General features: G+C 35.6%; 1 non-coding gene across 1 annotated transcript; it reads right to left on the bottom strand.

Moving 5' to 3' along the window:
• Positions 1–19,230: 19,230 nt before the first annotated feature.
• On the bottom strand, positions 19,231–19,333 carry LOC138815765 (U6 spliceosomal RNA). The gene has a single exon (XR_011368462.1). It is a non-coding gene; the product is annotated as a U6 spliceosomal RNA (small nuclear RNA).
• Between the last annotated feature and the right edge of the window lie 8,049 nt (positions 19,334–27,382).

The following is a 27,382-nucleotide window of genomic DNA, read 5'->3' as shown; positions in this document are numbered from 1 at the left end:
CATCTTTTTTCTTATCCTAACCCCAGCTCTAACTGGAACACCTTGCCTAATCCTAAGCCTACATATAACTGAATCATAATGTTAATAGCAAGCCTCTATTTCACATTTATCATATCTCTTGCTCAGCGTGTAGGTCTAAATTTTACTTGCATTTTGAACCTAAATTTTTAAAGTTTTAAAGTGTTTTTCTATTTCATTTTCTATTTATATTTTCTACTTATATTTCTATGTCAGGTTTTATTTTTCATTAATTTTAAAATCTTATTTTATTGTAAAGAGGCTTACAAAGGGATTACAATTACATGTGTAAGGTAATTCGTTCTTTTCTTGTAGAGCATTGGAGTTGTCCCACTATCCTTTCCCTCTCCTACATCCCTCAGTCTTCTCTCTCAATGGTGTAAAGTTCATTCTCAACAGAGTGTGTTGTGAGTATCATTGTTTCAATGGGTCATCCTGTGTTGAACCTAAATTTTCTGTTACTCTAACCCTAATTCTAATTCTGTCTGGGATCCTAACCCTAACCAAAATAATAATGATAGCTCAATTCAGAAGTTAACTGAAAATAATCAAGGTTTTTTTCATCCTGTTAATCCACTGTAAACTTGAATTAACCTGCAGTTCACATTAAATTTTCCAAATTAGATTATATGTGCATATATAAAGATGTAATTTGATGTGAAAAACAGAAGAGCTTTGGAGAGAAGAATAATAAAACGGAAATAGAGGGAGTATAATCAAAAGTTTTAAATATATTATGGAAAGAGCATAATGAAAATGCCACTTCTGAAAATGAATAACCATTAACAAAATAACTAAAAATTAATAAATACATAACACTGACTTCCAGTGTTCTATTTTTTTTTTGGGGGGGGGGGTTCGGTCGTGGGGCCTGAACTCTGGGCCCGAGCGCTGTCACTCAGCTCTTCAGCTCAAGGCCAGCACTCTACCACTTGAGCCACAGCACCAATTCCGGCTTTTTTTCTTTTTGCTTATGTGGTGCTGAGGAATCGAACCCAGTGCCTCAGGCATGCAAGGCAAGCTCTCTACTACTGAGCCACCTTCCCAGCCCCCTTCCAGTGTTTTTAAGAGTGCCATTTGTCTTTTGAAAGAAATATATATGTTAGATAAACTTTGTTTACACATAATTTATATTGTTATTGGCTAATTATTTAATTTAATGAATAAAAATCAAATAAGATTCCATGACAGAAAATATAAACAATTACTTAGTAATTGCTTGAAAAAAGTTGTAGTAATGAGTTTTAGGAAACTAAATTTCTCTTTCCCTACAAAGCAAAGATTTAGGGTTAGTAATCTAGTATTTCTAGTAAGTTAGGGAACATAATTGTCATGAAAAGCAATGAACTGTACATCTTTTGTCTTGCATGAGTGATATTTTAAACATTGTATTTTATTCAAATATATACTTAGGTTTACTTTTAAAAATAAATGCAATTTTATCTCCTTTCAGAACAAGTACTTACCCTGCAATTAAATGTATTACTATATTCAGATATTTGAATGCTAAGTTTTCTGTTTAATATATGATCTAAATATTCAGAATGACTTGATTTTTGTATTTGTAAATGTCTAAGCTCTAGGATTTTTGCTTCATCAATATAAATTATCTCATGAGTTTATTGTGAAGGCTCCAGTAACCAGTGTGGTCAAAAACATTTCTTAAATTCTAAAGTTAAAAACTAATCATTTTTAACCTTTTATTATATGAGTTCTTGTCTCTTCAGAGTAATTAAACTAAATAAATACTATTTTTAAACATTTCACTCATATTGTAAATAATATTAACATAGTTCATAAAGAGACTAATCATTTCAAAGTCACCATATTTGACGATCTTAGTGTGACGAATGTAGAGAGTATAAGAACCTTATTCTCAATAATAGATTCGGTTAAAGTAAATTAAATCATATATCTGGATTTCTAATTTGGAGGTAAATCAGATGGAAATAGGAAAATAATTACTTTGGGATTATTTTCTTCTTAAAATTATTTTTTTATTGTGAAAATACCGTACAGAGGGGTTACAATTACATGGGCAAGATAATGAGTACATTTCTTATCAAGCATTGTTGCCTCCTCTTTTGTTTTCCCTTCCCATACCTTCCCATCTCCACCCCCAGCCAAAGTTGTAAAGTTCGTTTTTCGACATAATGACTTGTCCATCTCATTGTTGCAATGGGTCCACCTGTATCCCTAATATTATGAAGCAAAAATATCTCTAAGAAATATATTTTTCAATAAAGTGTTTCAATCCTTGGGTAAAGGGAATTATGCTCTAATATAAAATTTATCTCCAATGAGAAATTCTGCAACTAATCTAATGTATGTTTTCCTGCAGAAAATGCTGTGTCTTCTATTCTTGTCATTTGATTTTAATTATATTTTTTGTTTGTGACATGTTCCCTACTTACATTTATTACAAACTTCTATAATTTTACAAATCATGCCTGTACACATTAATTTATGTAATTTAATATTCAATCAAAATTATCTTTTTTCCTGTCTCCCACAGGGAAGGATGAGGTGCTGCAGTATATTAAATGAAAGCACTCTAAAAGAGAGTCTGTATGGAATGGAAAATTGTAACATGAGGATGGGATCATGAGCATTTTCTATTTGGCTGAACAGTACAGTACTTTCCTATAGGACTTTCCTACCATTTGATCACACAGGGAAAGCCACAAAATTTGAAGTTCATATACAGGAATTACATTCCTAAAAGATATGGCAACCTGCTCAAAAGTTCGATCTTATCACTAGTACTTTGTGCTTGCTGGCTGATCTATTTCTCCATCATATGTTTTATATTATAAAGCACATTAATAATTTAGCTGTCAGTACATTTCAATAGACTCCTGAAATCACATCTATTGCTGTGTAATATTCAGAAGAGAGGAAGAAGGTTAAACTGATCTCTGATTCCTCCCTTCAGCCTTCAATATGCTAATAAATTGGGAAAACAATCACGTTAGATGTTAGTTTATTTTCCCTATTTAATTAGAGATTAAGCAAATGTTTTTCGCAGTAAAAAGTGATGACAATGGTATCAGAGCTCTGATATGAGCACCTCCTCCTTAATAAGTAATGCTCTATGGTCTATAAATATGGAAGCCACACTAAAATTCTCTCTCTCTCTCACTCTCTCTCTCTCTCTCTACACACACACACACACACACACACACTCACACACACACACACACACACACATACACACATACACACACACACACACACACACACACACACACACACACACACACACATGCAAACACACACAGCTGCCACCCAGAAACATCAGAGATCAGTTCCATTCCTTTGTAATTATAGTTGATTGGTGTTTGCTACATTTATTTTTCTTTGCTTCAGGATCTTGCCTGGACATGTATGTTTCCCTGAGATCAAGTCCCTTCTTCTTAGTATACTATGTGTCTTTGTATGCTTCAGGCCAATTAACAGTAACCTGAATACAATATCTACAATCTTGACATTCAAGTCAAACTCCATGAATTCATACTATTCCAAAATACTAAAATGTATTGGATCTAGAGACCAAAAAAAATCCACCTTGTTATTTTAGTAGGAATTGACAACATGAAATACAAGAATATTGATCAGGAACTGAGGTAAGAGAATGGGAGTATGTGGAAAAATGCCGAATATGGTATGTGAGTTAGAAATACAGAATTACATTCTATGGGCCCATTTATTGAAAACTTGCCATCTTATATTGAAAGTTCAATTTACATATACAGTTTTCCAGTTACTTTGCTTACATATCATTTCTGATCATAAATCCTCTTATGAATTTTTATAGTATCTTTTAATATATCACATGATTTGCAGGTACTTATCATTTTAAGGACAGTCTACTTCTACATCTTACATTCTGTGTCAAACCCTTATTTTTATTTCCCTGTTTGCTGAAAAAATGTATCCCTGGAAACAAGATATTGACAGCAAATCTGGGTGTAATTTTCATTTAGTAAACTTCAAATATAATATAAACTTTGTATTGACTAGTCATTTTCTAACAATGAGTGATATTCATGAACACAATGTTTTGGTGCCTTTAAGTCAATTGAGAATTGATGTGGTAGTCCTTGTGTCTAATTGTCTTAACCATTATATTATTTATATATAAACATGTGGATTGCACTTTTATATATTTTATGCAAAATAGTCTCCAGGAGTTTACATTAAAGTGATAATGGGGGGGGTAGCTTCCAGTTCCAAACCTTATATTTCATTAAAAGTACTAGATACATGATGTTTACTGGAGCAATATAAAAGATGAGAACATATTTCTAAAGAGAATGCATTTATTGATTAAGACATATAATAGAGTAAAATAGGTTTCTTGCTTGAGACTGCATAAATTACATATGAATGTAGCTCAAGATGAGGCTCAGAGATAAATTCGTATTTATATTACTGAGATTTATAACACAATAAAAGAAATATAGGTATTTTAAGGAATTGGTCATTCAGAGATATGTAATGGATGAAGCATGGAATTGAAAATAGCTGAGGAAAACAATTCAACATGCAGGTTTATGATTTTATAATATTAATATGAAAGAAATGGAGCTTTTGCCTTTCTGAAGAAGAATGTTTAGCCAGTAATTTCAATATAAGGCATCAGTTGTTATTATTCTAAAGTCTTTTCCTCCAAGATAATCCCCAGTACTATACTCGTCCTCTGTAGCGTAAGAAGTAATTATTTTCATTAGCTTTGCTTAATACTAATTTACTTGTAGCAAATAGGTTAAAATGTCTTCTCTATTTCTCTTAATGTAATAACAAATATTTCTCTCTTTCTGTCTCTTCATAGAAGCCTGAAATAACTACTTCAAAATAACACGAGCAGAAAAACAAAAATAACCTGATACAACCATCACAAATCCCAAATTATGTGAAAAAAATAACAATATATAAAATAAATCTGAGGAAAAGGAAAAACAATGGCAGAATAACAACAGAAAATTTCCCTAACTCTCTCTAATGAAACAGAGATTTAGATTCCTGGCCAGTACTCCACTTCTAAAGGGTCACACCAAGATAGCCATAATTATAGATTTACAGCTGTAATTATAGATATAATTATAGACATAAAATTCATAAAAAGATTTTATACTATCTTCACTAGAAAACAGAAATCTATGAAAACGTGCCCAGCCAGGCAGGTGACTGCTGTGACTGTATTGGCCAACATATTCAAAAGCACATCTGCAGTGTAGAAATAAAAGGGCTACATAGAAAAAAGTAGGAACAGAAATGTACATCAGAGAAAACCACATGCATACACAGAGACAATTCAACATACCATTGGACAGTCCGAACCGTCACTGGAACCATAAGTATTAACAACACAAAGTCTCACCACAAGTGATTTACACTTCTACACTTAATTGTATAGACAAAAACCTAATTCCAGAAAAACAAATCAAAAGAGAAGACCAAACCAACACCTAGCAAATCAACCAAGAACATAGAGAGTCAATTATTAACATCATTGTTTCCCCAAGAGAAAACCTCCAAATGGACACAACCAATCAGAAAAAATACAAGAAAAATATGTCAAGGTACTTCAATTCACACAGTAAATAACCAGGCATTAGAACAGACAATCAAGGACCTAGAAGATTGTTATCAAAATATTTTACAAATGTTGCTGAAAATGTGATTAATGAAAAGATAGAAAACCTCTACAAGGAAATTTGTGAACAAGATGAGACCAAACAAAGATTAGCAAAATAATTCATGGAGATAAGAAACAAAGATAAAGTCTGAGAAGTAAAGGGAGTCCAAGGAAAAAATGGATGCCTAGTTAAAAGATATGAGAGAAGACACAGCTAAAAAAAACATCCTTTGCAACCCCCCCACCCAAAGAAAAAATGTACAGAAATTCCATACAAGACTTAAAACAAATCTTTAATAAAGAGTTAGAAGCCCTAAAAAAGGACCAATTAGAAGACAGGGAAATCGAAAACAAAACAGAAAGTCTCCACAGCAAATAAATGACATAGAAGATAATCTCAGGGTCAAAGACAGAATAGGTTTAACAGGAAAGAGGAAATTATCATTTAGAACAAATAAAAGAAATAAGAAATGATATTGCCAGAAGTACAAGACTCATTTAGAAATCAAATTTCGGGTAGATAGGTATCAAGAATGAGAAGAGCAAGAAACTAAATGGATGGGAAACATATTACAGAAATATAGCAGAGAACATGCCAAACATCCAGAGAGATAGGCTCATTCAGAAAAGAGAAACTTTTAGAACACCAAACAGAGAATTCTAGTACTGAACAAGCAACCTCTACATCATAATCCATTAGAGGATCATTAAAGATCAAGGAAAGGATGCTACAGAGAAAAGACTGATTATTTATAAAGGATATACAGTGAGATAAATTACAGAGTTTTTAGCTGATATGGCAAAAAGGGAGCCTGGCATGATATATGACAAACATTAAAGGTAAACAGCTACCAATCGTTAATATGGGCCCAAGCCAAACTCCTTTACATTTAAAGGAAATATAAAAATATTTCATTACAAAGCAACTTAAAGCAATGTCTCTCTACCAAGTCAGCAGGATAGAAGTTAATCAAATATATCCTACATAGAGAAGATCAAGTAGAACAACAACTGATTATGTAAAATGCTCCCTATCAGAGAACAAAGTAAATATATTAAGAGTAGATGAGGCACAGCTCCGAACAGCAAATGTATAACATAACAGGACTTATCAGGCAATTCTCAGTCTTAACTCTCTAGATCAGTGGACTTAAATTTCCGAATAGAAGACATAGATTAAATAGTGGTATCAAAAAACACGTCGTATCCATCTAGCATCTAAAAGAGATATATTTTATTGACAAAAACAAACGCATACTGAAACTGAAAGGCTGGAAGGAAAATTTTCAAGCAAATGGACACCATAAACAGGCTGCAGTAGAATAACTAACATAAGATAAAATAGAATTAAAATTAGTACAAAGAGATATTACATATTGATAAAGACAACACTGAATTAGGAGGATATAACATGTCTAAACATCATCAACCAAATACTACTTAACCTAAAAACACATTTCAACACATCATTGTCATCCATGAATGACCGACCATCCAGGAAAAACTCAACCAAGAAACTACAGACTTAAATAACTACATTGACCACCTACCCCTACCAGACATCTACGGAATATACATTCATCATCAGAATATACATTCTTCACAGCAGCTCATGGAAGATTATCCAAAATAGAACATATCCTATGTCACTCAGAAATTCTGTCCAAATTGAAAGAAAAATTAATTGAATTCCCATATCTTGTCAGACTGTAACAGAATAAACTTAGAATTAAACAGCTAAAACAAAAAAAAAATTGTAAAACCCATGAAGACTGAATAACACGTTGTTGAATGACCAGTGGGACACTGAAGGGATTAGAAAAGAACTGAAAGTTTCTGGAATTTAACAAGAATGAACACATAAAATACTAGTTTCTCTGGGACACAGGAAATGCAGTAGTTAGAGGAAAAATTATTGCTCTGAGTGCCTACTTCAAGCAATTGGGGAAATCTCAAATAAATATTTTAATTATGTACCTCAAACTCCTTGAAAACACGAGCAAGCCCTAAACCAAAGCAGTAGACAGAAACAAATGTAAAAAAATCAGAAATAAATAAATAAAGACAAAATAAAACATAGAAAGAATTAAAAAAAAACAGAGTTTTTTTTAAATAAATTAACAGACTTGACACAACCATACCAAGTCTGACTAAGAAGAGAACTCATATAGATAAGTAAATAAAAAGCCAGCAGATTGGGAGAAGATCTTTACTTGCTCTACAACACACTATGGCCTCATATCTCAATATATTTAGAGCCCCAAAAGTTAACTCCCCCCCAAATAAAAACATATCCTCAAAGAAATAACAACTCTCTTAATAAGTGGGCTAAAGATTTAAAGAGAGACTTCTCTGAAGAAGAAATATGCATGGCCAATAGACGCATGAATAAATATGCAACATTTCTGGCCATAAAAGAAGTGCGAATCAAAGCAACATTGAGCTTCCACCTCACCCCAGTTAGAGTGACCATTATGAAGAAAACTAAAAATAACAGATGCTGGGCTGGTGGGGATGTGACCAAAAAGGAACATTACTATAGTATTGGTGAAAATGTAAACTTGTTCAAATACTCTGTAAAGAAGTATGGAGGTTTCTCAATAGAGCTCCCTTATGAGCCAGGAATGAGGGATCAAGAAAATGTCATATACGTTCACAACAAAACTCTATGCTTCCATCAGAATGAATGGCATTGCCCCATTTGTAAGGAAATGGAATCACTTCGAAAATATAATAAGTCAAACAAGCAAGACCCAAAGAATCATAGGCCACTGATTTTCACTCCTTTGGAAACAATAGAATATGTCTACAATATTCACAATAGCTCAAAAGCAATATGCATATCGCCATATAAAATGATGCTTATCGAAATGAGCTCCAAGAAATGGATACAAGATGATTGTATAGTGAGCTGCTTTGGGTTATTTATATTAAGTTTTTACCCTTTGGTTTATTCCTTGTACTCACTGTTTTTTATTTCGGTACGCTTTGTCTTATACATGTTTATCTGATTTGGAGAAAGGGGAGAAAAATCACAGAAATGGTGGCACAAAGATTAACCAAAGCAAAAGTGATATACACTAGACATCATGTTAGAAATTAACTTTACAACTTTGGTGGAGTGGGATGTCAGGGTTGGGGGAAGCAGGAAAAAATGGGGAAGGGTTAACACTTAAAAAAAATGTACTCATTACTTATGTAACTGTAATGACCCCTCTTTATATCACTTTCATAATAAAAAAATAAGAGGACTCACTCAAATAGAGAAAATTAGAGACAAAAATGAGACAACACAACAGATATAAGCAAAATTGAGACTGTTATAAGAGAGTATTTTGAAAACCTTATGCCAATAATCTGGAGAATCCTGGAGAAATTGATGCTTTCCTATACTGAATCTGAAGCAAGAAGTAACATATAAGAAGTAATGAATATTAAATTTCAATAAACCACTTCCCATTCCAGAAAAAGCTAGGATTCAATGAATTTACCATGGAATTAAGGACTGCGGAGAACTTACAATATGCAGGTCTAACTCTTCAATGGAATGGAAAGGGAAAGGAAATTATCAAACACATTCTATGAAGATAGAATTACACACTTCCCCAAATCACATAGGGAATCACCAAAGAAAGAGAATTCTTTGATAAGCATTAAAACAGAACTTCTTAATAAAATTCTCACCAGCCATTTTCAGTAACTAACAAAAAAGACATATAGTATGATCAAATTGTGTTCATCCTAGGATACAATTTGATTCAATATTCTTGTCAGTAACCATAACACAAAGCATCAGCAGATGCAGGGGTGAGAAACACATGATCATCTATATGGATATAGAAATAGCTTTTAAAAACCTCCAATACCCCTTTATGATTAAAAAAGTCTGAGAAGCTAGGAATGCATGGAACACTCCTCAATATAATACAGAGTTTGGTTATGATAGAGTTAATTAGCCTTAACCTAACAGTGGAAGCATTAAGACAAAATCACGAATGAGACAAGGATGTTCACTCTCTACTACTCTTCAAAATGGTAGTGGACTTTCTAGCAAGAGCAATTGGAAAGAGAAAATAAGGGGATACAAATAGGGAAGAAGTAAAACTATCCCTTTTTACAGATGAAATGATCCTGTATTTAAAAGTCCTTATAGCTTCTTCCCTCAAGTTAGTAAAGGTGATGCTAACCTTGAGCACGGTATAAAACCCACAAGAATCAGTAGTTTTTCTGTGTTACCAACAATGGGAAGAACCAACCTGAAATCCAAAATACAATCTCATATGTATTAGCCTCAAAATCCAATCAAATCTAATCTAAACAAAACAAAACAACAACAAAACTAGGAATTAATTAATTTAACTAAAAATGTGAAGGAACTCTACTGTGAAAACATTAAAATCTAAAAAGGGAAATTGAAGAAGATTCAAGGATATGGAAAATCTTTCAATGTTCCTGGTTGGAAGAATTAAAGTGGCAAAAACTGCAATACTGCCCCAAACAATTGACCATGCGATACTCATCAAAATCCTAACAATATTCTTCAATGCAATAAAGAAAGCAATCCAAATTTAATATGGAATTACAAAAGTACACATGAAACAGAAGACATAGAAATGAACTCATGGGCCTATAATCATCACACACACACACACACACACACACACACACACACACACACACACACGCACACTGGAATTCTAATCACCCATTAGAAAGGATGACTTTTCACCAGTATTAAGGAAAAGGAAAGGCTTGGGAAAATTATACTAAGAGAAAAGAGAAAGGAATGCAGACTCTCAGCAACATAGATTTCATGGATTTATTCATGGTAGCTATAAGGTACCCACAAATCTACAAGTAACCAAGACAGATTCTACCTCATCCCAATTAGAATGGCCATTATCAAGAAAACTAGCAATAGAAAATGCTGGAATGGATGTAACCAATTGGGAACTCTATTACACTGTTGGTGGGAAACTAAACTTGTTCAACCACTGTGGAATGCAGTACGGATTTTCCTGAAATGAGTAAACATAGATCTCCCTTTAGACCCAGTAATTACCCTCATTGGCAATAATCCAATAAATAACAAACAAGCTCACATGAAAACTACCAGCATAACCATGTTCTGGGCCCAGGCCCAGAGTTCAAGGACTGGAAAAAAAAAATTACCACTGTTGTTATTTCCGCAAATATGAACCTTTTGACATAGGATACCAAATCATTCTATTTGCAGTAGCTAGAATAGGACTTAAATGTAGTGGTTGATAAAATGGCTTCTTTGTTGAATGTTAGGAAAAGATGTAGGCAGTCCAAGAAAAGGGAGATTTTTGTTGTTGGTCGAGGGGCTTGAAGTATGGACTTAGACACTGTCCCTGAGCTCTTCAAGTCAAGGTGAGTGCTCCATCTCTTGAGCCACAGTGCCACTTCTGGTTTTCTGGTGGTTAAATGGAGATAAGAGTCTCAGGAACTTTCCTGCCTAGGTTGGCTTTGAACCGCCGTCCTCCGATCTCAGCATCCTGAGTAGGTAAGATTACAGCTGTGAGCCACTGGCAGTAGGCTAAAAATGGGGGATTTTTAGAAAAGAAAATCGACCTCATCACCTGTGTCTAAACCTAGATATCACTATTAGAACACTTCACCCTCTACTCATTTCATCAGACATTTGTAAATTTTCTCTTTTCCTTCATGTGGGAATGCTGCGGTCAGTATTAACTCAGCTGTTGGACTGGATCAATTGTATGGTAATTGCTAGCACCTAAATCAAGAACTGTTAGATCAAAACAAATGAAGCCCTCATTTGGAATAATTATTTACTCTTTTTATTACAAATCTGTGCTTGATTACTTCCTAATGTGATGTTGGACCTCCTAACAGAGTGATGGCATTTTCTTTCTCTTCAGCATTCTTCCACATGTTGTAAAATATTTAAGAATTCAAATATTTCCATTGATAATTCATTAAGCTGACCTCTAAGTAAATGTGCATTTCTGGAATTTGGTCTGCTGTCTTGTTCTTATATGCGCAGGCTTACTATGATTTATTTGTTCTGCAAGGAATTTTATCTTCCAATCTTTGTGTGACCAATTTTATTCTCTCTTATCAGTCTTCCTGACCCTCTCTCTGGGGTCTCATTTCAGTCTGCCTCATAAAAAATATATTAGTTATCATCTAAATAATTCTCAGCTTCTCTTTTTTTGCCTGATTTTAAGTAGGCTGTGATAGCAGACCTGACTGGTTGTACTAACTCGAATTTTTTTGTTTGTTTGATTGTTTGATTTGTGTGTGTGTGTGTGTGTGTGTGTGTGTGAGTGTGTGTGTGTGTGTGTGTGTGTGTGTGTGTGTGTGTGTGTGTTTAGTTTTAGAGGTCTAGGATTACTATTCAAGGTAGTAGCTTCTCTGGGCCCCAGTGCTTCCCTGGCCTAGAGTCAATTGGTTTTTCCCTGAAAGATACAAAGAACTGGTGACTAAATTCCTGTAAAATTGTCTCAAAATGAGGCAATCTGGCATCCTTACAAAGCCATGAATAACTCTGTAGTAATCCACTTACAGAAATGGTCTATCAAGATGGCTTTTCAAGGTTGACTGTGAAAAATGTTCATTTTCAATTAACCACCATAAAGCAGATTACATCCCTGGGAGCAGACTTTTGGAAGGGAGGTTCTGCATCCTTCTTTCTCTTATGATAGATCAAACCATAATATTCTGCAGTTGTGGCCATCCTGGAGCACATTTTCCCAAGAATATTCTGTAGTGTAAAAGAGGACCAGCTATGAAAATAAAGGTGAAAATACTTTTCTATTTCAGACTGATTTATCTTGCTTATATCTGTTGTTATTTCCATTACTTCTAACACATGGATAAATTATATTAGTATTTGACAAATGGCAAAGGATTAATGGCAAAGAATTACTTTCATATATGCAATATAATACACTTAACCCAGTTATGGAAAATTAAATCTAACTGTAGAAACAATATCAGGAATATAAAATAAGCCTCAATACGCATAATCTGGCCCACATACACCATCATCTAATCAGACATTCAGTCTCTCTATAAATATTTATTTGGTACAAAATCATAAAAATTTAATTAATGAATATGATTTTTAAGTATCATCTGAAGTACTCCTCATGCATATAATTGTATATACTTGTATAAATGTCACCTAGACAGGAATTTTACATTCATGTAGAAATCAAATTTCCACAACTTAAACTAGATGAGAGGGGTCATTCCCACGTGTATTGTGTGGTGTGAATTTTACCACAGTTCTGAATCCTTCCACCTAAAACCGAGTTATGTACAATAATTTATTATTTCATGTTAAGATGAGTGTTAAGTGTAGAATACACTTTGAATTATTACATTAATTCACAGAAATAAAACAATAATGATAAATTATTTGTTTAAATTCTAATGTTTCTCAGTTTTACAATTCATAAAATATATCATTAAAATTAGTTTCACTTTCTTCTTTTCTATAGCTGCTAAAATTAAAATTATATATTAAACATTCAATATTAAGAAATCAAAAATAAATAACATTATAAAAATGATATATTATTTAACTGTGATTTGAATTATAGTGCTAACAAATTGTGATGTAAACAACATTTAATAGAATTATGGGTAATACTTTTTAAACTTACCAGCTTGTTATTTGTTACCTAATTGTGTCATTTGTTATTCTTGGTCCAAGTCATCCCTTCAACTTGTTTAATTTTCTATTTTATCTATATTGGTTTGCTGATTGTGCATTTTGTTTTCTCTTTGTAATGACTGACATGAGGCTGAAAATCTGTGTGCTATTTTATTCCTTCCTATGTAAAAGTAAAATTTCTGGTCTCCACAGCTGTTTTACTGCACTATACTACAGTATTTCCCCCTTTCCTATCTCCTGTAATGCTGCTCTCATATATTTTATTTTTTATTAAAATTCTATTGTTAAGGTAAAGTATAGAGGGGTTATACTTACACAAGAAAGGCAAGGAATTCATTTCTTTTCTAACTTGTTACCCCTTCTCCAATTTTTTACCCTCTTCCCTCCCAACGCCCCCCCCTCAAGATTATTTCCAACATATTGTCTTGTGAGTATGACAGTTGCATAGGTTACTTATTTGACCTTTGTCTCACCATTTTGTTTTTTCTCTTTCCATTCCCAAGTTCAAATCAACATATTTACAATACCCAGGGCATCAGATTAAAATACAGTGACTTCAGGCGATAAACCATAGGTGGGGAAAACACAAAAGGATAAAAACAAATCACGTAGTACATTAAGAACAACAAAAAGTTAAATCAACATTTGTTGATTTAACTTTGAATCACCTTATACAGTCATATGTACATAGCTCTAGAGCTATTCTGCTCAACTATTAATATTATCCTTGATGTACACAATACTGTTCCCCAATTACCCAGTAATCCCACTTCTGGGCATTTACCCTAGTGACCACAAACAAGGCCACTCTAAAGCTACCAGCCCAATTATGTTTATCACAGGAGTATTTACCCTAGGTAAGATATGGAATCAACCCAGATGCCCCTCAGTAGATGAATGGATCAAGAAAGTGAAACACACACATACAAACATACACACACACACACACACACACACACACACACACACACACACACACACACACACACACACACACCAAAGAGATATACATAAATGTAATACTATGCTTTCATCAGAAAGAAAGGTACCATCTCATTTTTAAGGAAATGGAAGAACTTGGAAAAAATCATATTAAGTGAAGTAAACTAAACAAAGAAACATAGGTCCCGTGGTTTCCTTTATTTGCAATAATTAGTTTACACCAAGGATAATATCATGTATTTTAATTTGAAATTTTGTTCTATATTGAGCATGCAACATTATGTTCATCTTATCCATTACTGAGGGAAGCACAACAAAAAGAGCAACCCCTACTCATAAGAACAACTCCTACTTACTTAGCTTCATTCATTTCTTTCTTTTTTTTTTTTGTGAAAATACTGTACAGAGGGATTACAATTACACGGGCAAGATAATGAGTACACTTCTTAACAAGATTGTAGCCTCCTCCTTTGTTTCCCCTTCCCATCCCTTCCCATCTTCCCTCCGCCCCCCACCCAATCCAACCCGCTTCCCCCCCCCCACTAAAATTGTAAAGTTCGTTTTCGACATAAGGACTTGTACATTTCATTGTTGCAATGGATCCACCTGTATCCCTATTTAAACGATTTGTTTTTCCCCTTCCCCTCCACAAATTATACCGAACATCAAATACAGTGAAAGCAGGGGTTATACTGTGGGGAAGGGACATACAAACAACAATGAAATAGTCTTATAAATGTGTTAGAAACAATCGCATGAAAGAAAAAAAGAATACATATCTAAGGGTTCATTTCCCTAACATCACCTTATCAGACCTTTTCTACTTGACTCAGACATATACTAGATATTGCAAATCAGGGAAACCATGTAAGGCCAGTGTTGTCTCCTGTATCCTCATGTTGTACATTACAACTATATACTGATTCATCCTGTATATCTACTATCTTCTACATTGTGACCTAAATGCCCCAACAATTCCACGTTGCTTTACTTGTTAAAAATTTCTCTCTTAATTTTTGATGTTTGTGTGTGTGTGTGTGTGTGTGTGTGTGTGTGTGTGTGTGTGTGTGTGTGTGTGTGTGTGTGTTTACAAAGATCAGAAGACAATATTTTTCTTCATTTAGAATACATCTTTCAGGTCATTGTAAGTTGTGGCTAATGGGAGAAGTCTCTTGCTATTTTAAGGATGAAACAGAAAAAGATATTTGTGCATGTACCACAGTTGCTTTATAAGTCTGTAGTTGAACACTGAACTTCGATTTATATTTTGGCTGTTGTTGTGAATGATGATTACAATGAACTGCAAATATATTTGAGTTACAAATAGAGAAATAATCACTTGATTGGTGGGGCAGATTATATTTCAACTTTGGAGTTCTTTAGAAAGCTGCATATTACTTTCTACAAGGAGAATACTAACCTGCATTTTGTTGAAGAGTGTAGAAAATTTCCTTTTCTCCACTCTCAGCATTATTACCTTTGTTAAAAGGTAATAAAGGGCAGGTTTTTATTCTCTTCAGTACTCCAGACTGGCCTTAGACTTAAATCCAACCTCCTAAATGCTTGGAGTTAAAAGCCTTTACCACCACACGTGATTCCTTTGATTTTTTTGATAAAAGTTAGTTAGGTTTTTAAAATGAGGTAGTCAAATAAGAACAGCACCACGCACAAGGTATTCAGGTAAGGGGTAGGTTTATTCAGTAGACCTGCTGGGACCAGGCAAGGTTGGCACTCCACGTGGCTGGGAAAGGCCTGGGAAAGAGAGAGAGCTGGGAAAGAGAGAGGAAAGAGCTAGAAAAGAGCTAGAAAAAAGCAGACAGAGCTAGAAAAGAGCAGAGAGAGAGCAGAGAGAGAGAAGAGTGAGAGAGCAGAGAGAGCTAGAAAAGAACAGAGAGAGAGAGGACAGAGAAGAGAGCTGAGAAAGAGCTAGAAAAGCAGAGAGAGCTTCTGGGCCTGGGCTAAGCCTTATCTAGGGTATGGGTGGAGAAAGGTGTGGCCACATCAAATTCAGATGTGACCTCTTCCAAGTGTCCCAGTTGCTTAACGCAGATACTAGGTGGAGACTTTGCTGTGAGGACGGTGGAACGGAACTTACAGTTACAATAATTATGAAGTAGTATCATAGTAATTTTGAATTACATTTCTCTAATGACTTCTGCTCAAAAAGAATTAAACCAGCATAGAAGTGGTATTAAATAACTTTGTAAGCCCACTGGAAATTTTCAGGGCTTTAAGGAGAACATGTCTATTCAGAACTTTTGTACACTTTTAATCAAGTTTCTTGTTAATATCATCTTTAATCTTTCAAATACAAAATCAATAATTAATTCAAGGTATTAGAAAGCAACAATATTAAGCAACTCCTAACATTTTCAATTTTAAATAACATGATATTGCTTAATCATTTTCTGTTTATGCTTGAGACTATATAACTATATAACTATATAACTATATAAATAAAATGCATACACATTTTATTTATTTCACAATGATTGTTTTTTCCAAAGACTGCGTGTCTAATTTCCTTGTTTTCTTTCAGTCTCAAGTAGTTCAGATTTCAAATGAAGAATAAATGGACAGAAGCAAACAAAAAATAATATAGTTCCCCTCATCTTATGATGCCTTTACAAGAATGAGGAAAGTGTTCATCCAAGAACCGATGATAAGACATCGAAAAGAGAATCCATTCTTCTAGGTCTTTCTTAACTTTGCAATGTACCTTAAATGATGTAAAACACAATATAATGCTCAGATGCTTTGAATTTTTATCAGTTTTGCACATTTTCATATGAACTTCACCTCAGTCTACAACATTCCTTCATTATTTTGTCCCTGATATTTTTACACTCTCAAGACATAAGATAACCAGTTTGATTTACAGCATGAGAAATAATCCAACTGGCTTCCTTGGAAGAAGAGTATGGCCAATAGATTACATTACTTCTGTTTGCTCACTATATGCAATGGTTTCTGTAATACTTATCACATTCTTTTTAGTATTTAAAAAAAACTGCTGGCTAAACTCAAAACTCATTCATGGAAGTTTATGTTAAGTATTTCACAAGTTTTATTTTCCTTAATTCTTAAGATAACATTTTCTATAATGCTAATGTTATTACCATTTTAGTGTTGGGAAAAATTGTAATTAAAGGCAGTAAGTGCATGGCCCAAACACACACTGTGAGGAAGAAAATGAGTCAAAGTTTCCAAAAGTCTTTCAGCAATACACAAAAGGTAGGTAAAATCTCTCCATTCTCTTACACTCTCAATTCAATATTCATATTGTCCAAGAAATAATACCATAGCAATTATTGCCCATGGTTATTTTTTCTGTTACATTTTTTCTTCAACACAGACTGTGTTGGTGACATTGGGTTATCATGCACAGAGCTGAGCTTATAAGAAAGACAAATATATTCTGTCCCATTTTTCCAGGTTCCATTTTAAAAAGTAATAACTTTTAAATATCATCACTTACTTTCTTAAGAATCCAAAAAATGAAAAAATAATTCACAAATAATCACTCCAAAATGCTATAAAAGTAGGAGATGATAAAACAGGCCCCCGTGAAGTAAACTTTCTTCTACTTTTAAAATTACTCTGCATGCCTTGTGCTGGTTGGTCACACCTGTAATCCTAACTACTCGGCATATTTACTCAGGAGCCAGAGATCTGTGGATAGCAGTGGAAGCCAATCAGGGCAAAATAAATTCATGAGATTATTTTTCAAAAATTTCAATGAGTTAGCAAAGGGCTAGGAATGGAGATGTAGCTCATATAGTAGCTCACCAATCTAGAGAGGAAAGGCCTAGCAAGACTTTGAAGCCCTTTTTTCAAACTGTGAGCACACCAACATACATGCAAGTGCATGAGAACATGTGCACGTGCACACACACACATTCATTCAAAATACCTTCATATCAGTTTTTTGCATTAATTTCTTTGTTAGCCATATTGTTTGAGTAAAATAAAGGAAATAAACTCTCCCATCTCAGAACATTTTCATACTTTTCTATTTTAAAAATACTGTACAGAGAGGTCACATTTACATGAGCATGTAATGAGTACATTTCTTAACAATGATTGTTACCTCCTCCTTTATTTTCCGTCTACCGTCCCTTCCCTCTTACCTCTACTAGTAAACTCCCCTCCCCCCTTCCCCTGCCTAAATTGTAAAGTTCATTTTTCACCATAGTGCCTTGTGCATCTCATTGTTACAATGGGTCAACTTGAATCCCTACTTAAGCATTTTTTTTTCCTTCCTCTTCCCAAATTAGAGGAGCATATATACAAGAGGTGGGCACACCAAATTCAAATACAGTGAAAACAGGGGTTATAGCATGAGGGAGGAACATATAAAGAAACAAAAAAAATCACATAGACTGTTATAAGTACGTTCGAAACAATAGCAAGAAAAAAAAAAACACTTGTGTTCCTATTTGGGCGTTCATTTCCCTTAACATCATCTTATCTGGTCATATGTGCATAGATTTTGACTTTTTCTGCTTATCCCAGACATATATTAGTTATTAAAATTAGGAAAACCCTGGGACCTATGTTTCTTTGGACCTGGCTTACTTCACTTAATTTTTTTCCAAGTCTTTCCATTTTCTACAAATTGGGCGATGCCATTCTTTCTTATGGAGGCATAGAATTTCATTAGTACAAATAGCATATTTTCTTGATCTATCTGATGAGGGGCATCGGGGTTGTTTCTATATCTTAGCTATCTTAAACAATGCTGCAATAAATATGATTGTGCTGATAGTTTTAGTACCGTCTTGTTTGTGATCTTTTGGGTAAATGCCCAAAAGTGGGATTGCTATGTCATAGGGGAGTTCTATGTGGAGTCTTTTGAGGAACCTCCATACTACTTTCCAAAGTGATTGAACAAGTTTACACTCCCACAAAGAGTGCAGTACAGTTCCCTTGTGTCCACATCCCCTCCAGCATCTGTTGTTGTAAAAGTATGGAATGGTACAGGAATTTGCCTATCATCCTTGCCCAGGGGCCATTCAAATCTTGTCTGTATTGTTCCAATGTTAGAGTACGTCATGCTGAATGGAGCATAGAACATGTTTTATATATAAAGTGTAATTGATTTTCTTAAACTAGACAATTCAACAAAAAGTAAGTATAAAAGAATTTTCATGAAATTTAAAGCCATGTACTTCTTACATAAGCACACATTTAAGAATAAAGTCAAGATTGACATGTCAAAAACAAAATAATTCCAGATATTTGTTGTTCAAGAGATGTGTAGGAGGAGGAATTCAATTATTCTATACAAGGCTCCTGTCATAATGAACACTGCAGCAAGTGTTAAGTTTTGTTAAAAATTTTAATGGTTTAAATATATTTAATTTTGGGAATTTGCTTATATATATATATATATATATAATTTAGATTTATCTCTATATTTTGCTATAAATATTTATGATAAAAACTTTGAATAATTGATTTATAATATATCCTAGTTTCATATACCAAATTACATTCAGAAAATGGGATATAACAATTAACTAAAGTAAGTCTTGGCAGAAAAAATGGCACCCCTATACCATGTGACACCCAGTTCTGATATATTTCATTATGCCTCCATTTAATGAATGTGATTGTTTAAATGTTTCATAAGTACTAATTAAAATTGATCAGTGTATTATAATCTAATTGTTTACAATTTTATCCGAGAATCATTTAAGAACGTCCCATTCAATCATGACATACATCACATTCCATTGGTATTCATATGGATAGGAATGAGTTTCTTAGGATCTCCTGCCATTTGGAGGTGGCAGGACCAGGATTCGAACTGTGGGCTCCAGCTCCCACCACTTCAACCCGAGGATAGGGACTCACTGGTCTGTTCAAGAACATCAGCAAGACCAATGTTTAGGAAGGCACCAGTGGCTCTCAGAAGTCCTCCTTGATACTTATTATAAGGCCCGTAGACTTGGAGACCCCCCAAAAGACCACCAGGGACCAAAGATCAATGCAAGCGGCAATGAGTCTTTTATTGACGAGCTCGAGCACGGACCCCTCTGTGCACTGATATCCGATTGCAGAGAGAGGCCCCAAGCACAGGGTTACAACACTTTTCATATGTTCTTTGGTAGGGGTAAGGCCTCAGTATGTATTGGCAATGAATTAATATACCACGTGGGAAATTTAAGTCATAATTCTAGCAGAAGATTGGCGCAATATAAAGTGGGAAAAGGGCTGGGGCTAATAACTGGTCAGGTTAGTGAGCTATTGTGCTCTAAACTAATTAGACTGTACTTCTAGGGTAACTTAGGAGAAGTTGTTGCCAGATGGCCACTATCTCTGACCCCGACCCGGGGGAAGTGGTTTTGCCAAGCAGCCACTATCTCCGATCCTAGGCACAGGGGAAAGTGATCTGGAATGTGTACTTTGTCAGGTACTCCCTGCCAGAGGGTCGTTAATTTCAACTCCAGATCCAGGAGTTTCTGGGGCTCAAGGGAGGGTAGAATAGCAGCTGCATTCTTCAAGCAGATCTAATACAAAATGCAAATACAGGTCTATCTGATTATATATATCACACTTCTCATTACAAGGTTGAGATAGGAGATTATGGTCAAAGTCACCTTAAGCCGAAAAGTCCTTGAGAACCCTGTCCAACTTCAGGGCCAACAAAGCCAGAAGTATAGCCATATGACTCCAGTGTTAGAGGGCTAGCCTTCAATAAAGCAGCTCACAGACTGTGCCCAGATCCTGAATTCAAGGTCCAGGAGTGTTAACAAACAACCATACACAACAATCTGTGCAGCCATCTGCCTAAAGCAGGTCACCCTCAGCAGCATTTATTTACAATTTATTATGAGGCCAATGCAGGAAGAGTCACGCAGCGGAAGAGAATACCAGGTTTCTTAGAAGTAACCAATATTCAGAAAATTAAAATTGAGGACATAAAATGGTAGCATACTTATGTAAAAACTACCATTAAGAAAAAGATGAGGGGGCTGGGAATGTGATTTAGGGAGAGAGTGTTGTCTAGCATGCAAGAAGCCCTGGGTTTGACTGCTCAGTAGCACATTCAAGAAAAAGCCAGAATTGGTCTTGGATGTCAGGAGGAAAGAAGGGAACACTCCCCAGTCATGAGGCCTTCTGCAGCGTGCCAGGACACCAACATGTTCTTCATACAACCACAGAGCAGGAAGACCGTCTCCCACTTCTCAGTCAGCCAAGGGCCCCAGAGTCAAGAGGGCAGAGCCAGGTTCTAACTCAGGTGCTTGGAGCCAGAAGAGAAAGGACCCTGCCTCTCTTTGGACTGGGGATTTGCATTAATGATGTGGAGAATGAAGGAAGGAGAATGGACAGGCAGAGCGAGAAGAAAGGCCTTCAAATCTGACAGATGGAGAGTCAAAACCCCACTCCCTAAGACCAAAGAGCAAGGCTCTCTATTGTTAACCTAAAGATAGCCTGAGGTTTCCTTCACCTGAGGGAGGAAGGTTAATTAGTCATTGTTTGAAGAGGCTGAGAAAAGCCTGATCATTGTGTAACTCTGACAAATGTTCAAGTTTCCCCCTCATTGCTGGCTGTGTCTGGAATGAATGAAATGGTTTTGTAGCTCACTTCCCTGTTGAGTGTGTACATTCTAGCTCCTAATCCTGTAGGCCTAGGTCTCTTCGCATAGTCTGGCTTTTGAAACTGGTTTCTGCCTTCAAATATTGTTACACTGGAGTTCTTCCTGCTAACAAGACTAGGGCTTGGAAGCTGAGAACTTCATGTGAACCCAGGATTGGTCAATGATGTTTATTTCCTGCTTTATAACTCAATAACTCTAAGAACATTTAGAGTGCAAGCAACTTCTCATTACCACGGGAAACACAGGAAGCTCTTGAACATCTGACCTTTCAGCAGTAGAAGTCAGAGAGTCATAGACTTTCCAGCCCTGGCTTGCTTCATCCTGTGATCCTCAGAATTCAGCCTCCTGAGCTAATGTGATGGGCATGAGCTACTGGTGCTCTCCTAGGTTCAGAACTGTAATAATGTTCGCATTACAAGTCAGCTGCTTATCACAAAGGGCTTGGGCAGCATATTAGGCCTTTCAACATTGGACCTTTCAGAAACCTGTAGGACACAAGGTTATAATGCTAGAATCTGAGAGGCTATGCATATGAATGGGCTACAATTGAACCTTGAACTCTAACTCCAATTCTGGTGTACATGAACATTCATTTTTTCCAGAGAATGTTCTAATTTGCAAACAGGCAATGTACTTTGCTTAACCCTCACTTTTTTCCAGTTTTTGGTCTCAAATTCAAGCCTGGGCACTGTCCCTGAGCCCTTCAGTTCAAGGCGAACACTCTACCACTTAACCCACAGCACCACATGTGGTCTTTTTGTCATTCATTGGAGATAAGAGTCTAACAGGTTTTCCTTGCCTAGGCTGTCTTTGAACTGTGGTCTTCAGGTCTCAGCCTCCTGAGAAGCTAAGTTTCCTGTTGTGAGCCACAGGCATCTGGTCTGTTGTTTCTGCCTGACCTGGGGCTTGAACTAAGGGCCTGGGTACTGTCTCTGAGCTCCTTTTTCTCAAGCCTAGTGCTGTACCACTTGAGCCACTCCACAGCTTCTGGCTTTTTCTGAGTATGTGGCACTGAGGATTCAAACCTTACCATTATGCATGCTGACTCAGCTCAATACCACTAAGCCACATTTCTAGCCCCACCATTACAATTTTATCCCTCAACTTGACTATCCCCAATAAAAGGCTTCTGAGTAAAAATCATCTAAAGAAATTCCTATAGGAAAATTATAAAGATAAAGAAGACAAAGTTCATACATGGGAGAGACTCTAAACATGTGAAGACTGTGAAAAATGTTTCCATTTAATTATGTATCATGTTTAACACTTAATAAAATATTAATGAAAAACAAGTCAATGTTCTAAATTATTGTGTACAAATTTATAATAGATGTACAACATGTACTAAATATTGTGTGCATAATAATACTAAATACAATAAACAATAAGTAAATGAAAAATAAAAAATAAAAAAATACAAATAATCAATAATAATAGTTATAATAATCAAATAATCAATAATAAAAGTTAAAATATGTAATAAACATACAGATGTAAATATATATCATATATTACACATATATAGAAATATTTTTTCCATTGCAGGGTTTTCATTCAGACGCTGGGATCTCTAGCCTGAATTTCTTTTCCTCAAGGACAGTGAGCTTTGCCTACATTCATGGTGCAAAAGAGTTACCTGGATGGTTAGATCAAATCCCAGCAATGATGGAAATACTGGCCCCAGTTCCAAGACAGTGACTTAAATTTTTTAATGGAAGCAGTTATGTTTATTCAGTTACATACTGAACATTAAAAAAAAATGCAGTGTAGAATTTTGTACATCTATTCAGACACTTTCTCTTACCCCCAAAATGCTTCTCTAAGCACTACTTTTTTCATTTTTTATTGTAAATATGTTGTACAGAGGGGTTACAGTTAAATGAGCATGGTAAATAGTACAGTTCCTATTGAGCATTGTTGCCTCCTCCTTTGCTTTCCCCCTACCATTCCTTCCCTCCCATCCCCACAACTACTCCCCCTGCTGAGCTCAGTGACTTAATTTTTAATTTTGGATTTGCATGGGGTTTGAACTCAAGTAGTGGCAAATCTGCATTTTCTTTCACATTGCTACATATTTACCATGACCCTGAGTTCAAATCCCAGGCTAGGAAAGAAAACTTGTAGAAATTCAAAACAAGGGAGCTTTATTTCTTTTTTAATTTAGTTAAATAATTAATTAATGTTTTTATTTATTCTTTATTTTGCCAACAAGGGGCTTGAACTCAGGTCATGGCAACTCTGCCTCAGCTTCAATCGCCCAAGGGTGGGGCACCCTCGGACCCATTGCCAATCCAGGGATCCTAGGCCCAGAGGGCTTTCAGGAAGAATAAGAAATATGTAGCATAGCACAAAAAATGGCAAGCTGCAGAGGATTGAGGGTTTTACATTTTTTTCTTTGCACAGTGACCATCCTAGGTCTGAATAACATGGCTGCAAAGTGGACCTGACCTGCCATACCTGAAGGCTGGCTTCCTATCAGAGAATCCATAGGCTAACCTGTGAACATAGGCCCCGGGTAAAAAATCCCAGTACTGACACCTACCAATGGCAGGAGATCACAAAAGACTCGTTCCTCTGCATAGGAATACCAACTGAAAGAGTACATCATGCTTCTGTCTAGTCTAAAATTGGATGCAATAATTCTAGGATGCTGATTGATCTTAATTAATAGGTTATTATGCATGAAAAGAATAATATTCCCTCAATGGTGATATAATAAATGTGTAAGAGTTGGTAGGAATGTAGTAGGTGTCATTCAATCATGGATAGATGCCTCTGGCGCTCGTTACTAATATATATTTATTTGTATACCACCCTCTGCCTATACATGTATCACTGTTTTAGCCAAACCTGGGGCTAGATCTCAATACCTGGGAACCACCTCACAGCTTCATTGGCTAAAGGCTGCCATGTTTACACTCATCCATTCATGAATTGGGCTTGCTAAACCCTGAGTTCACATCCCAGCATATCCAAAAATTTAATGTTTGAGTAAGAAGCCAAGTGTGATACATGTTTTCCTTTTCTGTGATAGTCCTGGGTGTCAGGAATGATGGAGAACATATTTACAAATCTGGATGCTGTTATAGGATGTAAACAATGTAATAAATGGTAGAGGGGTCATTAGAGTCAATGAAATAAATGGTAAATAAATGAATAAAACAAGAAATAAAATGAATAACCACACCCAACAAAATATGGTCTGACTGTGTGTATGGAAGCATAAATCCTATCTTTAAATTGGATATAAGGAGTATGTTTTCAAGCTCTTAGGCTTGAATTCAGGCCTAGAGAACAGGCCTGACTTTCATGTGTTCAAGCATGTTCAGATTCCCTTCCATCACGGTGCTGCATACGTACCCAGACCTGGAGTTCAGATCCCAGGCCTGGCAGAAAAAAATGTCATGAATTACAAACCAGGGAGCTAAATATTTTTTTAATTAAGGGCTATTGGAGAAGCCATAGTCTCACACGGCAACATAGGCCTACAGTTCGAATACAGTCATGACACTTCCAGATGGTGGGATATCCTAAAAATTCGTTCCCATCCACAGGAATATTGATGGAATGTTATCAATGTCACAGTTGAATGACATGCTCATGAATGGTAATTGTACACAATTAGACTTCATGATTTCAGTCGGCTGATTGATTTTATTTAATATATCATAAAACATTAAAAGAATACTATTTCTCACAGGGACGCAATAATTTCAGGACACTGATTTACTTAATAGTTTATTAAAGATAAAAATAATAACATTAATTACATGGAGGCATAATAAATACCCAAGAATTGGTAGGAATGTAGTCTATATAACTGAACAATGGATAGACATCTCTGGCACTCTGTATATATATATATATATATATATATATATATATATATATATATATATATCTTAGTGTACTATGATCTGCATTTAAATCTGTTCTTATTTTGTCAACCCTTGGTGCTTGACCTCAGATCCTGGAACTGCCTATCAGCTCAATTTGTTCCAGGATGGCATGCTGACACAAACACATTCATGAATTTGGCCCTGTAGGCCTTGAGTTTAGATGCCATCACGCCCAAACAATGAATCATGGAGTAAGAAACTGATGGTGACACATGTTTTCCTTTTCTGTGGAAGTCCTGGGTATCAGATATAAGTGGAATACATATGCAGAGCTATATCCTATTTAATCAATGTAACCAATGTTCTTTTTGCCATATTAGTCAATAAAATAAACAGTCAATACATGTTGGGTCTTTGTTTGCCCCGGAAAGATGGATGGGGCCAGGGAATGTTAAGTGTACCACTGGTCCTTTCCCTTAGCCCGGGAGATATTCAGACACAGTGGGGAGTCAAGTGAAGCAAGAACTGGTTAATTACCAGACAGCAAGTACCTTTTAAAGGGAAAATCTGCGAGCAATGGAAGGGGAGGGAAAGGAACCTACCAATCACTATAAAGGTCACACCCTATTATGCACCTAAGCTTTATCCAATCAGATTTTAAGGTAAACAATTGAGCTGTTCCCACTCAACTTCCTCTCAATCTCATCTTTGCTGCCCTTGTGCCCCACAAACACATGAATAAAACAAAAAATAAAATGAATAACTACACTGAATGCAATATGGAGTCAACCTATGTATGTAAATATAAATCATATATTTAAAATGTACACAAATAAGATGTATTCTAGTGCTGGGGATAGATTTCAGACCTAAGGAACAGATATGAATTTCTTGACTTCAAGAAGGCTAGCTTCCCCTTTCCACACAGTGAATCAGAGTTACCCAGACCATGAGTTCCAATCCCAGTCCTAGCAGAAAAAATGGCACCTTAATACTATGTGATGCCCAATTCTTAGGTATTTCATTATGCCCCATTTAATGAACGTGATTGTTTAAATGCTTCATGAGGTATTGATTAAAATCGATCAGTGTCCTATAATATAATTGTGTATAATTAGAATTATTAAAGAGCTGCCCATTCAATCATAACATACATCATGTTCCATTGATATTCATATAGAAAGGAATGAGTGTCTCTAAGGATCTCCTTCCATTTGGAGTTGGCAGGACCAGGATGCCAACTGTGGACTCCAGCTCCCACCATTTTAACTGAAGGATAGGGAACTCACTGGTCTGTCCAAGAACAGCAAGACCAATGATTAGGCAGGCACCAGTCACTCTCAGCAGTCCTCATTAATGTTTACAAGTCTGTGATAGGAGGATCATGGTCAAATTCACACTAGGCAGGAAAGTCCTTGAGATCCTTGTCCAACTTCAGTGCCAACAAAGCCAGAAGTAGAGCCGTGTAGCTCCAGTGGTAGAGGGTTAGCCCTGGTCAAAAATAGCTAACAACACACACACACACACACACACACACACACACACACACACACACACTGCAGTCTAATCATCTATCTGTTTATATATCGGCCATTCCTAGGGGTTGATCTCAGGTCCTCAATTTGCCCGCCAACTTCTCTTGCATCAGATTGGTGTGCTATTATTTACCC

This window comes from Dipodomys merriami, unplaced genomic scaffold (genome assembly GCF_024711535.1).
Source record: "Dipodomys merriami isolate MVZ:Mamm:240054 unplaced genomic scaffold, mDipMer1.0.p SCAF_668, whole genome shotgun sequence".
Classification (NCBI taxonomy): Eukaryota; Metazoa; Chordata; class Mammalia; order Rodentia; family Heteromyidae; genus Dipodomys; species Dipodomys merriami.
The sequence above is the reverse complement of the archived record's forward strand: the minus strand, read 5'-3'. Positions and strand labels throughout refer to the sequence as shown.